Raw genomic sequence first — 11,146 nt, forward strand, 5'->3', positions numbered from 1 at the left:
AAATTGATAAAATACATAATGTAAATCATACTGTAGCTATAGTATTACATTATGATATATATGTATCTATAAATCAAATATATGAATATTAAAGAAATGTAAGTGTGAGTATAATTGTGGAAAATATAAATATAAAACTAAGTATATTTTTAAATAAAGTGGGTTTTTGTTCTTATTTGTTTAGAGGCAGGGTTTTTTTATAATTTATAATTAATATTAAAAATATGGACAGATTTTGGTTAGAGGCAGGGGTTTCGTTTTAAAGAACATATGTATTTTAGGAATAGAAATCTAAATTTAGAAATATATATATATAAATCTAATCTAAATATATTTAAATCTAAATATACAAATGTATAGATATATATACAAAAGTTTAAATATAAATAAGTATGAGCAATAGGTGTAATATAGAATAGAAATAATTTGTACTTTTATATACACTATAAATGTAAATGTGAATCTGAAAAATGTAAAAAATAGTTAAATATAATTTTAAGGAAAGGGTGTTTTGAGGTTTTATTTGGTTACAGGCAGGGTGTTTTTAGTTTTCGTGCGGGTTTTTTTGGGGCATTTATTTTTGATGAGTTTTCGAAGGGGGTCGCACCTGTTGTTCTTGCCTCCCTTCCCTCCAGGCGAGCGGCAGCCCCCGGCTGCGGCCGGCGGGAGTGCTGCCCCCTGTGGACACAGCGCGGCACTGCAGCCCCGCCCGAGCCAGCGCCCCGCCCCTCGCAGCTGGGCGCCGGGGGGGCGGGGGAAGGACGGCTGCCGAGGGAGGGGAGGGCGAGGGGCGGGAGAAGCGAGCGGCGAGCGGGGCGGTGTCTGTAAATAGCGGGGAGGGGCGAAGGTGTTTCAGAAGCGTAAAGAGACGCCGTGGCTGAGGTGAATGGCGGCGGCGAGGGCGGCCCGGCGGGGCCGGTTTCGGCGGGCGGCAGGGGCGCGGTCGCAGCGGTGCACGGGCCGGGGGCATGCGAGCGGCGTCGGAACAGGGCTGCACCCCCCCTAGCCCCCGCGCGCGCCCCGCTCCAGACGGTGGAGGCGACCGTGTGCCGGAAAATCCCGGCGGGGCGGCGCCGGTCCGGCGTGCAGGCGGTGCGAGCCGTGCGGAGTCGAGGGGGGCTTTGCCGGGCCGGCGGGCGGAAGAGGCGGCGCGGGCGCTGCGCTGGTCCCGGCCGGTGCCGGTCGCTCTGTCCGCTCCCCGCGAGGAGAACGAGCCAACGTCCCGTCACGTTTCAGCAATGCCAAATCACCTCATCTCTTCTTAATCCAGGCAGGCTCTGCGACGACGGCGTCGGCCTCCGAGCGCAGCCGAAGCGTGCGCCCCGAGGAGCCCGGCATTCTTAGGAGAATGGTGAGTAGCAGAATTTTCGGGTTTTGGCCGCTGTGGATGCTGGGCTGCAGGGTGTCACAAAGGATGCGGGCTGAGGAGGGTAGGCTGGAGGGTGACAGAGGATCGGGTAGCTGAGAGGCAGAAGGAATCTTTAGGAGCGACTGGGGGGTCCAGATTGTCACAGAGATGCTGAGAGGCTACTCTAGGGAACTTGAGGGTGACAAGAAGAGGCTTGGGGAGAGCCTTGAGGGGAAAAGTGGGGGGTGCCTGAGGGTGACAGGTGAACCAGCACTCACACCTCCCCTAACCTCTCCCTAAAAACCAACCCTACCCGGGTGGAGAGCGTCCATCGGAGGTTAGGAGGCCAAGGGACAACGTTGCAGGGCTTGGGGTGACACACAGACATTCCGGGCTGAGGGGCAAAGAGGGGGGGTTTGACAAGTGGGCAGCTTACACTGAGGGTTAGGGGTAAAAAGGACAGGACCCAGAGTAATAGGTAAGGTTAGGCTACAGTTGCAGAAGCCCTCACCCCAACCCTAAGCTCACCCCAAACAGCACCCCTAGGACACCAGTTTTCCCCAACAACAGCACAAGGCAGCGACCGTAGTAAAAAGGTAGCGATGATGTTTGTGGGCTAGACAGTGAAAGGTAGGAGTTGGGGGATGTGCATTTTTTTAGGGCTTTTTTCAGGGGTTGCAAAGGATATTTTAGGGTTGTGTTTGTGGGAGTTTTTTAGGGATTTTCTGGGAACGTTTAGGATAATTTTAGGGCTCTTTCAGGGCTTTTAAGAGGTCTTTTTAGGGTATTTTAAGGGCTTTCTTAGTAGTTTTTAGAATTTTTAGGGGGGTTTCTGAGTCTTCTTGGGGCTTTTTTAGGACTATTGAGGGTATGTGGAGGACTTTTTTAGATATAGGGTATTTCTACAGTTTCTGAGGGAATTTTTAGGTCTGTTTTAAAGGTCTTGTCAGGGCATTTTAAGGATTTTTGGGCTATTTTTGAGCTCTTTTAGGACTATTTAGGGGATATTTAGGGGTTGTTAGGGGTGTTCTGGGGTTTTTAAAAGTAGGGTATTTTTAGTGTATTTTAAGGGTATTCTTTGGGGGGTTTTAGGACATTTTGAAGATTAGGGCTTTTTTTAGGGAATTCTTAGGGTTTTCTGGGGTCTTTTCACAGCACGAAACACAGAGGCCGAAGGGCAGCTGAGAAGGGGCTTGAGGGTGACACAGAGCCTGAAGGCTGGGGCGTAGAGGGAGGGATTTAGGGGTAAAGGGAGAGGACCTGAGGGCTGGACAGTCCAGTGGAAATCAGGGCTACAGGGTACAGCTTAGGAGGCAAGTTCAGGTACACACACCCCAGCCCTGACTTCACCCTAAGCAGTCCCCCTACCAACAGCCTTTTCCCCCAACAGCAGCACAACACAGCAACCCCAACAGTGAGACCACACCGCAACCCTCCCGGTGTGACAAGACAGCAACCCTCACACCAGGACAATGACAGAACCCTCAGAGGACAACAAGTACCACTGCAAAAAGATAGGGACGACATCTGAGGGCTAGAGAGCAATAGGTAGAGTTTGGAGGCTGAGCATGTTTTTTTTGAGGTTTGTTCCAGAACTTTTAAACATACTTAGGGGATTTTGGAAGGTTTTTTAGGACTTGTCTGGGATTTTTTAGGGTATTGTTGGGGGTTTTTCAAAGCTATTTTAGGAATCTTTAGCATATTTTGAAGATTACGGGCAGGGTCAGAGGACACACCCTCTGAAAAGGCAAAGTTTTAGGGCTGCAATGCATTAGAAAGGGGCCAGCGGCAGCACAGCGGGTCCTGTCCCCCGCTCTCGGTCCGAAAGTCGTAAGTTTTAGACCCAGCTAAGTCCTTGCGGTCAAAGTTAGGGTTAGATGCCCTTAGCTTTGGTCTGTGAGAAATTCCACACAGGAAAACTCACACCCCGAGTTTCCCGATGCCAGTTTGCAGGAGGCGCTCAGCAAACTGCCAGGGCAGCCCGAGTTCTAGGCGGGGGCAGCTCCACTCCGGGAGAGATCCCGCGCCGTTCGGAAGCGGAGCAGGCATAGGCCCCCGGACAGGAACGCCAGCCCTTTTCCCCATAAAGCCAAACTCACCCCCGCCGCGTGCGGACGTCCGTTCACAAGAGGCCCGTGGCACTCCAAGGGCAGCGAGAGTTCTCGGCTTCGGCAGCTGCGGTCTGCCAGAAATCGTTTGCCGTCTGCAGTTTTGGAGGCAGAATCCCAGTTTTGGCCCTGGGCACGCAGAAGGGAAAGACTGTTAATTTCCTTGGAAAGGAAAGTCTAGCACCACATTGTTTAAGGGGCAGATGAAGGGCTGTGTAGGGGAGGGAACTTTCTTCACAGGACCTTTCTTCACCTCACCCCCCAGTCCAAGGTCTAGCAGCACCCCGTGTGACCAGCTGCTTTCAGGGGGTTCCCCGGGCACACCCGCACAGGGAGATGCTAGTCCAGAGGGGCTAACGGGGGTATCCCGAGCGTCCCTCCCAGAGCTACGGTCGGAACATCCAGCAGGGACAGGGGAGCAGCCGGACCCACCCGGGCACGGAGCATCGCTTCGAGAAAATGCCAAGAGAAGAACCCTCTCGCCAAGGGGCGGCACCTGAGCGGGCCGGGCAGCATGTGGGGTTCCAGGGGAGAGCTTTCAACTTTCCCCTTTTACTGTGTCAGTCCCTCCCCAGAGCCTCCAGACCCTCCACAGTACTCCCAGAAAAGAGAGGGGTTATTAGGAGAAAAGGGGTTTAAATGGAGGGAAAAAGCTTCCCTTTCCCCTATTTTTTGTGTTCAAATTGTGAGGGAATCTGCTTCCCCTGCAATTTTAATGGTCTCAGTTGAAAGAATCCTGCCTTTTCTATGCTGTTAGGGGGGGCTAATTGACAGGGAGTCACCATTTTCCATTATTTTCCAGTTTAAATAGAAGGGGAAAACCTTAACGATGTTTTTTATGGGTTTGATTTAAGGGTAACCACCCTCTTTTTTGTTTTCCTAAGGCTTAAACTGAGGGGGATGCCCAGCTATCTCTCCTTCTTAAGGGTTTGGATTGAGGGAAAAATCCCTATTTTTTTCATCACTGGAGAGATTTACAGTAAGAAAACCTGCTCTTTTCCCAATATTTTAGGGGATTAAATTAAAGGGCAGAAGGCATTTATTTGCCATTGTATCAGTTTCAGTGGAGGCAACTGCCCCATTTTCTCATTTGAAGGGGTTCACTTGAAGGAAGCTCTGCCTTTTTCAGCATTTTAAGGGTTTAAATGTGCATTTCAGGGCACTTCTTTCTGTGCCCTAGGACCAGATATCTCAGAGAAGGGTGAGCCTGGCACGTACCTAACCCTTACACTGCCTGGGAGGCGATTATTTTTCTTATTTTTGTTTATAATGTAGATAGCCCTAATTAGAGGTCCCAAGCAGACTTAGACTATTCCCTCCAACTGCACACCGATGGTTGTGGCGTACAGGTATTTATAGGGGTACACATAAGCTTTTCTCAGCAGTTTCTATTCCCGATTTTTACGTCACAATTCTGTACACTATTGTGAGTTAGTTTTCTCAGGATGTACCCCAGAAAGGAGTATCCCCAGATGGTGGGGTCCGACTTCCGAAAGAAGAAAGAGGCCTCCCAGCTGGTGCGGTCCGGACTCCAGATGTGGGCCCACCTTTTAATTGCAAAGACTATAAATCTTGTAACAGTGATGTCCAGCTTCCCTTGGTTGAAGCCATCAATCCTTGGGTTGATGTCCATCTTCCTTTCTTAAGCTGCTTTTTACTGTTTTGCTAAGGTGTTGAGATAAGCATATTTCCTTTACATATATTCTAAACTTATATTTTCAAAGCTCCTTACTACAAGTAATATTCTAAAATTATACTTCAAAAGGTTATTATTGCAAAGCTGTTAAATGCTTAGCTACGTGCAGAAAGTTCCTGTCCAGCAGCAACATCTTTAAAGCTTTAATTCAGATGCTATAACAGTTAATTGCAAACAAAGGATAAGTTCAAAGGCCTTCTTCCATGCTTTACTACCTCAGTTATTTTTTAAGAATTCATCCTCTAATTGTCCCATGATCAGTTTCTACACATATCACAATCACAAGTATACACGCTGCCTGTATGTACCTGACACGAAACACAGCTTTGTATCTCACACGGATCCTTTGGGAGATAGTGTTTCTGGTTACGTTTCTTTTTTGCCTTCACGTTTCTTACTAGGTGGTATTTTTATTTTGGTAGTTTGAGGCCTTTTGGGGTTTATTGTGTTAGGAATATTTTTTTTGCTTGTTGCTAATTTAAGTTTATGTGTGCTATTTAAAAGCCAGCTCCACTTGAGCTGTGGGGAACTAGGAGCATATCTGTTCTGATCTTCCTCTCACCTTTCTTCCCACAGCTGTTTCTGTACTCCTGACTTCCCGTCACGCCAGGGACACGTGGCTTGGAGCACAGCAGCCGGATTCCTCACTTAGCCGTGTCAGCTTGGTGCAGGTTACGAATTACAGGGTGACTTGGAAACCCAGAAACAAAGGGAAGAAGCTGGTATGTCTCTTAGCAGGGGGAAAAAAAAAAACAAAAACCCAAAAAAACCCCAAAAAACAAACAAAAAAAAAAAACCAAAACAAAAAAAAAAAAACAAAACAAAAACAAAAACAAAAACAAAAACAAAAAAAAAAAAAAAACAACAACAAAAAAAAAACAAACCAAAAAAAACCCCTACATCAGGGCAATAATTCAGGGGACTAACACTTCATCTTTAACTTTCTTCTGTGCTCAGTCCTCATCGCCGGGAGCCGTGAAAGCCCCCTGAGCTGTAGGTCTCATACAGACCTACCTCGTTTGGTCCAAAAAATCAGTATTTTATTACTGTGTGCACACTCAGGGGGAAGATTTTATCCCATATCCCTCAGAGGGACATTAAACCTCCAGTTTCCCTTTTCTTGAACAGTTTGAGAGAGGATATTACTTATGTAATTTTTACTGCAGGCATTTGATCTTTTTGAAGACCGTTTGTGCGTGTGCGTGCCCCTAATAGCTGTCCCCTCTCTAACACAGGATGGGGAAGAAAGGCTGCAGAGCTTCCTGCAACGGGCTGCGAGCACAAAGAGCGAGGAGGCAGCGGAAGACCGGACTCAGGAATCGGAACGGTTTTCTTGGGTTTAAGAAGCTCGAATGGCGCTTCAAGACATTTATATCAGACCTGGTTTCATTTCATTACCCTTTTTTTTTACATCCACAAAAAAACCCCAGCCCTCCCCCCCCCCACCTCCAGGATCCATCGCTGCTGCTGCCGTGCGTGACGAGAAGCCGTCTTCCCTCTGCCCGGAGCAGCTGAGAGATGGAGCAGCACCCCAAAGGACTTTCTGCTCAGTGATTATAGCTGAGTTTTAGTGGGAATTCTCTGAGCAATCTGGTGGATTGTGCTTGAACGTGGCCGTGAGGGTAGCTGAGCACGGCAGTCCGGATCTGCGAGCCGCGGTGCCGGAGCTCTTTGAAAGGTCGTGGGGGATGCATTCATTCCATTGAATCCCGGCCCTGTGCTGTGCCCAGGCCCTTTGTACAAAGAGTGTACGGGGAGAAACCAGAACTGCACGTTGCTTGCGATACGTATGGAGTTTTGAAAGCTTTAGTTCTAGCTAATAAAAGAAGTTAGTTTGAAAAAAAGCCAAATAATTTATTTTTTTTTTCCTTCAACGTGATACTCTTTGGTGGTGTACGGTGTGTTGTCTTCTTTTTTGGTGTTGTTAACTCTGTGTCATTTGTTTTTTGAGTGAAGATAACTCTGTGGATGGCTTGGTTTGTATTTGAGGCAGAATTAATTTCAACAGGTTTCTTTAATAGACTTCTGAGATGTATTGCTGGGATTTTGGCTTAGTTTATCGTAGGTATAAACACAGAGATTTGGTAGGGGCAGCTCGGCTGCTGGAGTTTTGGGTGTTTAAGTGATTGGATGGCTTTTGTTACCTGCAGTTTTTAATTTTTGAAAGGTTTTTTTACGTAGTGGCTTAAGGTGGTTTTTAGAATTAATTGTCTTGCTTCATGTTGTGTGCAGCCGGTGTGGGGGGGGGGGGGGGGTTTAGTTTTCTTTTTGGGGACAGGAGCATTTATATGGTGGGTGTTTATAGGCAGTATATATTTTTTTAAAATTTTAGCAGTGATATTTTTTGACATTTTAATAGCTTAGAATTTTTTTTATGCTTTTCATTAGTTTTTTTTTAATTTAAAATTATTTCTACAGATTATTGTTCATTACTTGTGAGTTAGCATAAAGGTAGAGCTTCGGGGGTCTTTTTAGTAATGTTTAGGGTCAGTTGTACAGTCTGGAGTTTAGGGAGCTGGTTTGATTTATTTTGTACAGGTTTTTGTTTTTCTTAGCAGTTCTTTCCTTTTGGATGTGTATTGGAGTTTTTTGGGTTTCTGAGGAATTGGTTGAGGAGGAAGTTTATGATGAGGAAGCACGGAGGTTTTGGGCTAGCTCTAATGGGATTTTTACATTTCTTTATAGATGGGTTTGCTTGAGTTTCTAATCGGGGGAAGCCTTGTGGGATCTCCGCTCTGTTGGCAACAGGAGTGGGCTCTGTTTTTCTGTGTTGTGCTGGGATGTGAGCGCGTGGCGGTGCCGAGGAGGGTGCAGCATTTTTGTGGTTCTGATGTGTTAGGTTAGTGAATTTATGGGGTTCGAGATCTAGTTTAAAATAGAAAGAAATATCCATTTAAAAAGATCACATTATAAGGGTAAACATAAGAATCGAAACAAATCAAACTGTAATATATAGTATGTTCTTGTAACCTGGTATAACATATACAAAACACAGTCTATTCTATATACGCAAAAATATCTAACTATAGATCGTAAATATAAAAATAATGACATACAGTTTAAAATAAACGGGGCGTTTTTTTGGTTTTTATTAGTTGATAGGCAGGTTTTTTACTCAGTAACATAAATAGAAATAATCTAAAAATACAAATCCAAAGATCCAAATATATCTATAATGACATCTATAAATATTACCTATGAATTAATAGAAGTAAGAGAGATATCTAAGAATAGTATGTACATATATATGTATATATATTTATGTATATATAAAAATATATTAAAAGGTACTTTATATAACATGTATAATCTACATAATAAATAAAAATATAAATGGAAATATGAATATATAATTATGAAAAATGTAATAGCCTAAAAAATTTCCACTATACTACAAGTAATACCTTGAATGTAGTACTCTAAAAAAGATGGTTTAAATCAAGGGGGGGGGGGGGGTTGCTTTTTATTTGGTTTGAGGCGGGGTTTTTTATTTTAATTGATTATTTTAATTATTTTATTTTAAATAATACAGATCTTGATAGTGTTACACAGTTCTACATAGAGAGACATATAATCACGATTTAAAAAATATTTCCAGAAATATAAAATATACATGAATAGAAGGGATAGGAAGAGATGTAATATAGAATACAGATAGCACTACACATCAATAGACATTTTAAATGGAAATGGGAATGTAAATATAAAAATTTGGCGTTTTTTCAAACTTAAATGCAGTTGAAAAGAAAGGGGTTCTTTTTGGCTTTCATTTGGGTAGAGGCAGGGTTTTGTTTTTGTTTTTTTTTTTTTTCTTTTTCTCCTTTCGCGTTGTCGGGGGGGCATTGATTCTGGAGGGTTTTTTTGCCGGGGGCGGCTCCCGTTGCGGTGGCAGCTGCCGGTTTTTGCCGCCTTCCCCGGCGGCAGCGCCGCGGCGTGGGGTGGGGCGGGCGGCGGTGCTGCCACCCTGTGGGCAGAGCGCGGTAGTGCAGGCGAGCGGCGCTCGGCGGCCGAGCGGCGCTCGGCGGGCACGCCTGTGTGCGGCGGCGGGCGGCAGGGCGGGCGCGGCGTGTCGCGGACGGGCTTGACCTTCTCAAGATGGCGGCAAAAAAGGCGCGCAAATCGGAGGACCGCGGTGCGTCTACTGGACTGCCGGAACGGAACACCGGCGCCGGCGCGGCCCGAGCGGGATTTTCTGTGGCGCTTCGGGTAGCTTGGAGACGGGCTGTGGGCTCAGCGGCGCCGCGGGCGGGCGTATTTCGGCGGGTTTGTGACAGGCATTGGCGCTAAACGCCTATCTCCCTGCCGAGGTCCCCTCCCCGCCGCCCTGTTGAGTGTGGCGTGTCGCGGACTGGTTTGACCTTCTCAAGATGGCGGCAAAAAAGGCGCGCAAATCGGAGGACCGCGGTCCAGCTACTGGACTGCCCGCACGGAACACCGGCGCCGGCGCGGCGCGAGCGGGATTTTCTGTGGCGCTTCGGGTACCTTGGAGACGGGCTGTTTGCTCAGCGGCGCCGCGGGGCGGGCGTATTTCGGCGGGTTTGTGACAGGCATTGGCGCTAAACGCCTATCTCCCTGCCGAGGTCCCCTCCCCGCCGCCCTGTTGAGTGTGGCGTGTCGCGGACGGGCTTGACCTTCTCAAGATGGCGGCAAAAAAGGCGCGCAAATCGGAGGACCGCGGTCCGTCTACTGGACTGCCGGAACGGAACACCGGCGCCGGCGCGGCGCGAGCGGGATTTTCTGTGGCGCTTCGGCTAGCTTGGAGACGGGCTGTGGGCTCAGCGGCGCCGCGGGCGGGCGTATTTCGGCGGGTTTGTGACAGGCATTGGCGCTAAACGCCTATCTCCCTGCCGAGGTCCCCTCCCCGCCGCCCTGTTGAGTGTGGCGTGTCGCGGACTGGTTTGACCTTCTCAAGATGGCGGCAAAAAAGGCGCGCAAATCGGAGGACCGCGGTCCGTCTACTGGACTGCCGGAACGGAACACCGGCGCCGGCGCGGCGCGAGCGGGATTTTCTGTGGCGCTTCGGGTACCTTGGAGACGGGCTGTGGGCTCAGCGGCGCCGCGGGCGGGCGTATTTCGGCGGGTTTGTGACAGGCATTGGCGCTAAACGCCTATCTCCCTGCCGAGGTCCCCTCCCCGCCGCCCTGTTGAGTGTGGCGTGTCGCGGACTGGTTTGACCTTCTCAAGATGGCGGCAAAAAGGGCGCGCAAATCCAGCTGAGCCGAGTGCAGCCGAGTGCAGCCGAAGAGCCGAGCGTAGCCGGGCGTAGCCGAGAGTAGCCGAATGCAGCCGAAGAGCCGAGCGTAGCCGACGGTAGCCGAGTGCAGCCGAAGAGCCGAGTGCAGCCGATAATAGCCGGCTTTAGCCGAAGAGCCGATAATAGCCGACCGTAGCCGAGTGCAGCCGAAGAGCGGGCCATAGCCGAGTGTTGTCGAGAACAGCCGAGTGTAGCCGAAGAGACCTAATATAGACTACAGACAGCACTACCCATCCATAGACATTTGAAATGGGAATGGCAATGTAAAAATAGGGCATGTTTTCAAACTAAAATGCTGTTTAAAAGAAAGGGGTTCTTTTTGGCTTGCATTTGGGTAGAGGCAGGGGTTTTATTTGAAATCATAATAGAAGGGCCTCAGACATAAAAATCTCCATACGGAAATATAAGATCAATATATAGAGGTAGCTATAAAGTATAGAAATATATATAAGGAATAGGAATAGATGTAAGATAAAATACCAGTTTTTATATAAATAGGAATTTATACATATAAATGTATAAATAAACATTATTCCTCAGTGTACATTATAAATATAGTTGTGAATATAAAGATGAAAAAATATTGAAATAAAATCCATTTCAATAGTCTTTGAAAGAAGGCGTTTGGGGTTTTCTGTCTGTTCTTATTGGGTTCGAGGCAGGGGGGGTTTTTTGGTTTGTTTTTTTTTTTTTTTTCTTTTTCTCCTTTCGCGTTGTCGGGGGGGACATTGATTCTGGAG

At 47.3% G+C, this 11,146-nt stretch overlaps 1 long non-coding RNA gene across 3 annotated transcripts; it reads left to right on the top strand.

Annotated features, from left to right (window-relative positions):
• The first annotated feature begins 814 nt into the window (after positions 1-814).
• LOC119701776 lies at positions 815-7,002 on the top strand. Of its 3 annotated transcripts, none has more exons than XR_005257179.1 (4): positions 815-882; positions 1,271-1,351; positions 5,729-5,874; positions 6,388-7,002. It is a non-coding gene; the product is annotated as an uncharacterized LOC119701776 (long non-coding RNA). The 3 variants fall into 3 exon arrangements; XR_005257180.1 differs by lacking the exon at positions 815-882 and adding an exon at positions 1,074-1,092; XR_005257178.1 differs by lacking the exon at positions 815-882 and having other exon boundaries at positions 918-1,351.
• Positions 7,003-11,146: the final 4,144 nt, after the last annotated feature.

The sequence above is a fragment of the Motacilla alba genome, chromosome 5, assembly GCF_015832195.1.
Source record: "Motacilla alba alba isolate MOTALB_02 chromosome 5, Motacilla_alba_V1.0_pri, whole genome shotgun sequence".
In the NCBI taxonomy this organism is placed as follows: domain Eukaryota; kingdom Metazoa; phylum Chordata; class Aves; order Passeriformes; family Motacillidae; genus Motacilla; species Motacilla alba.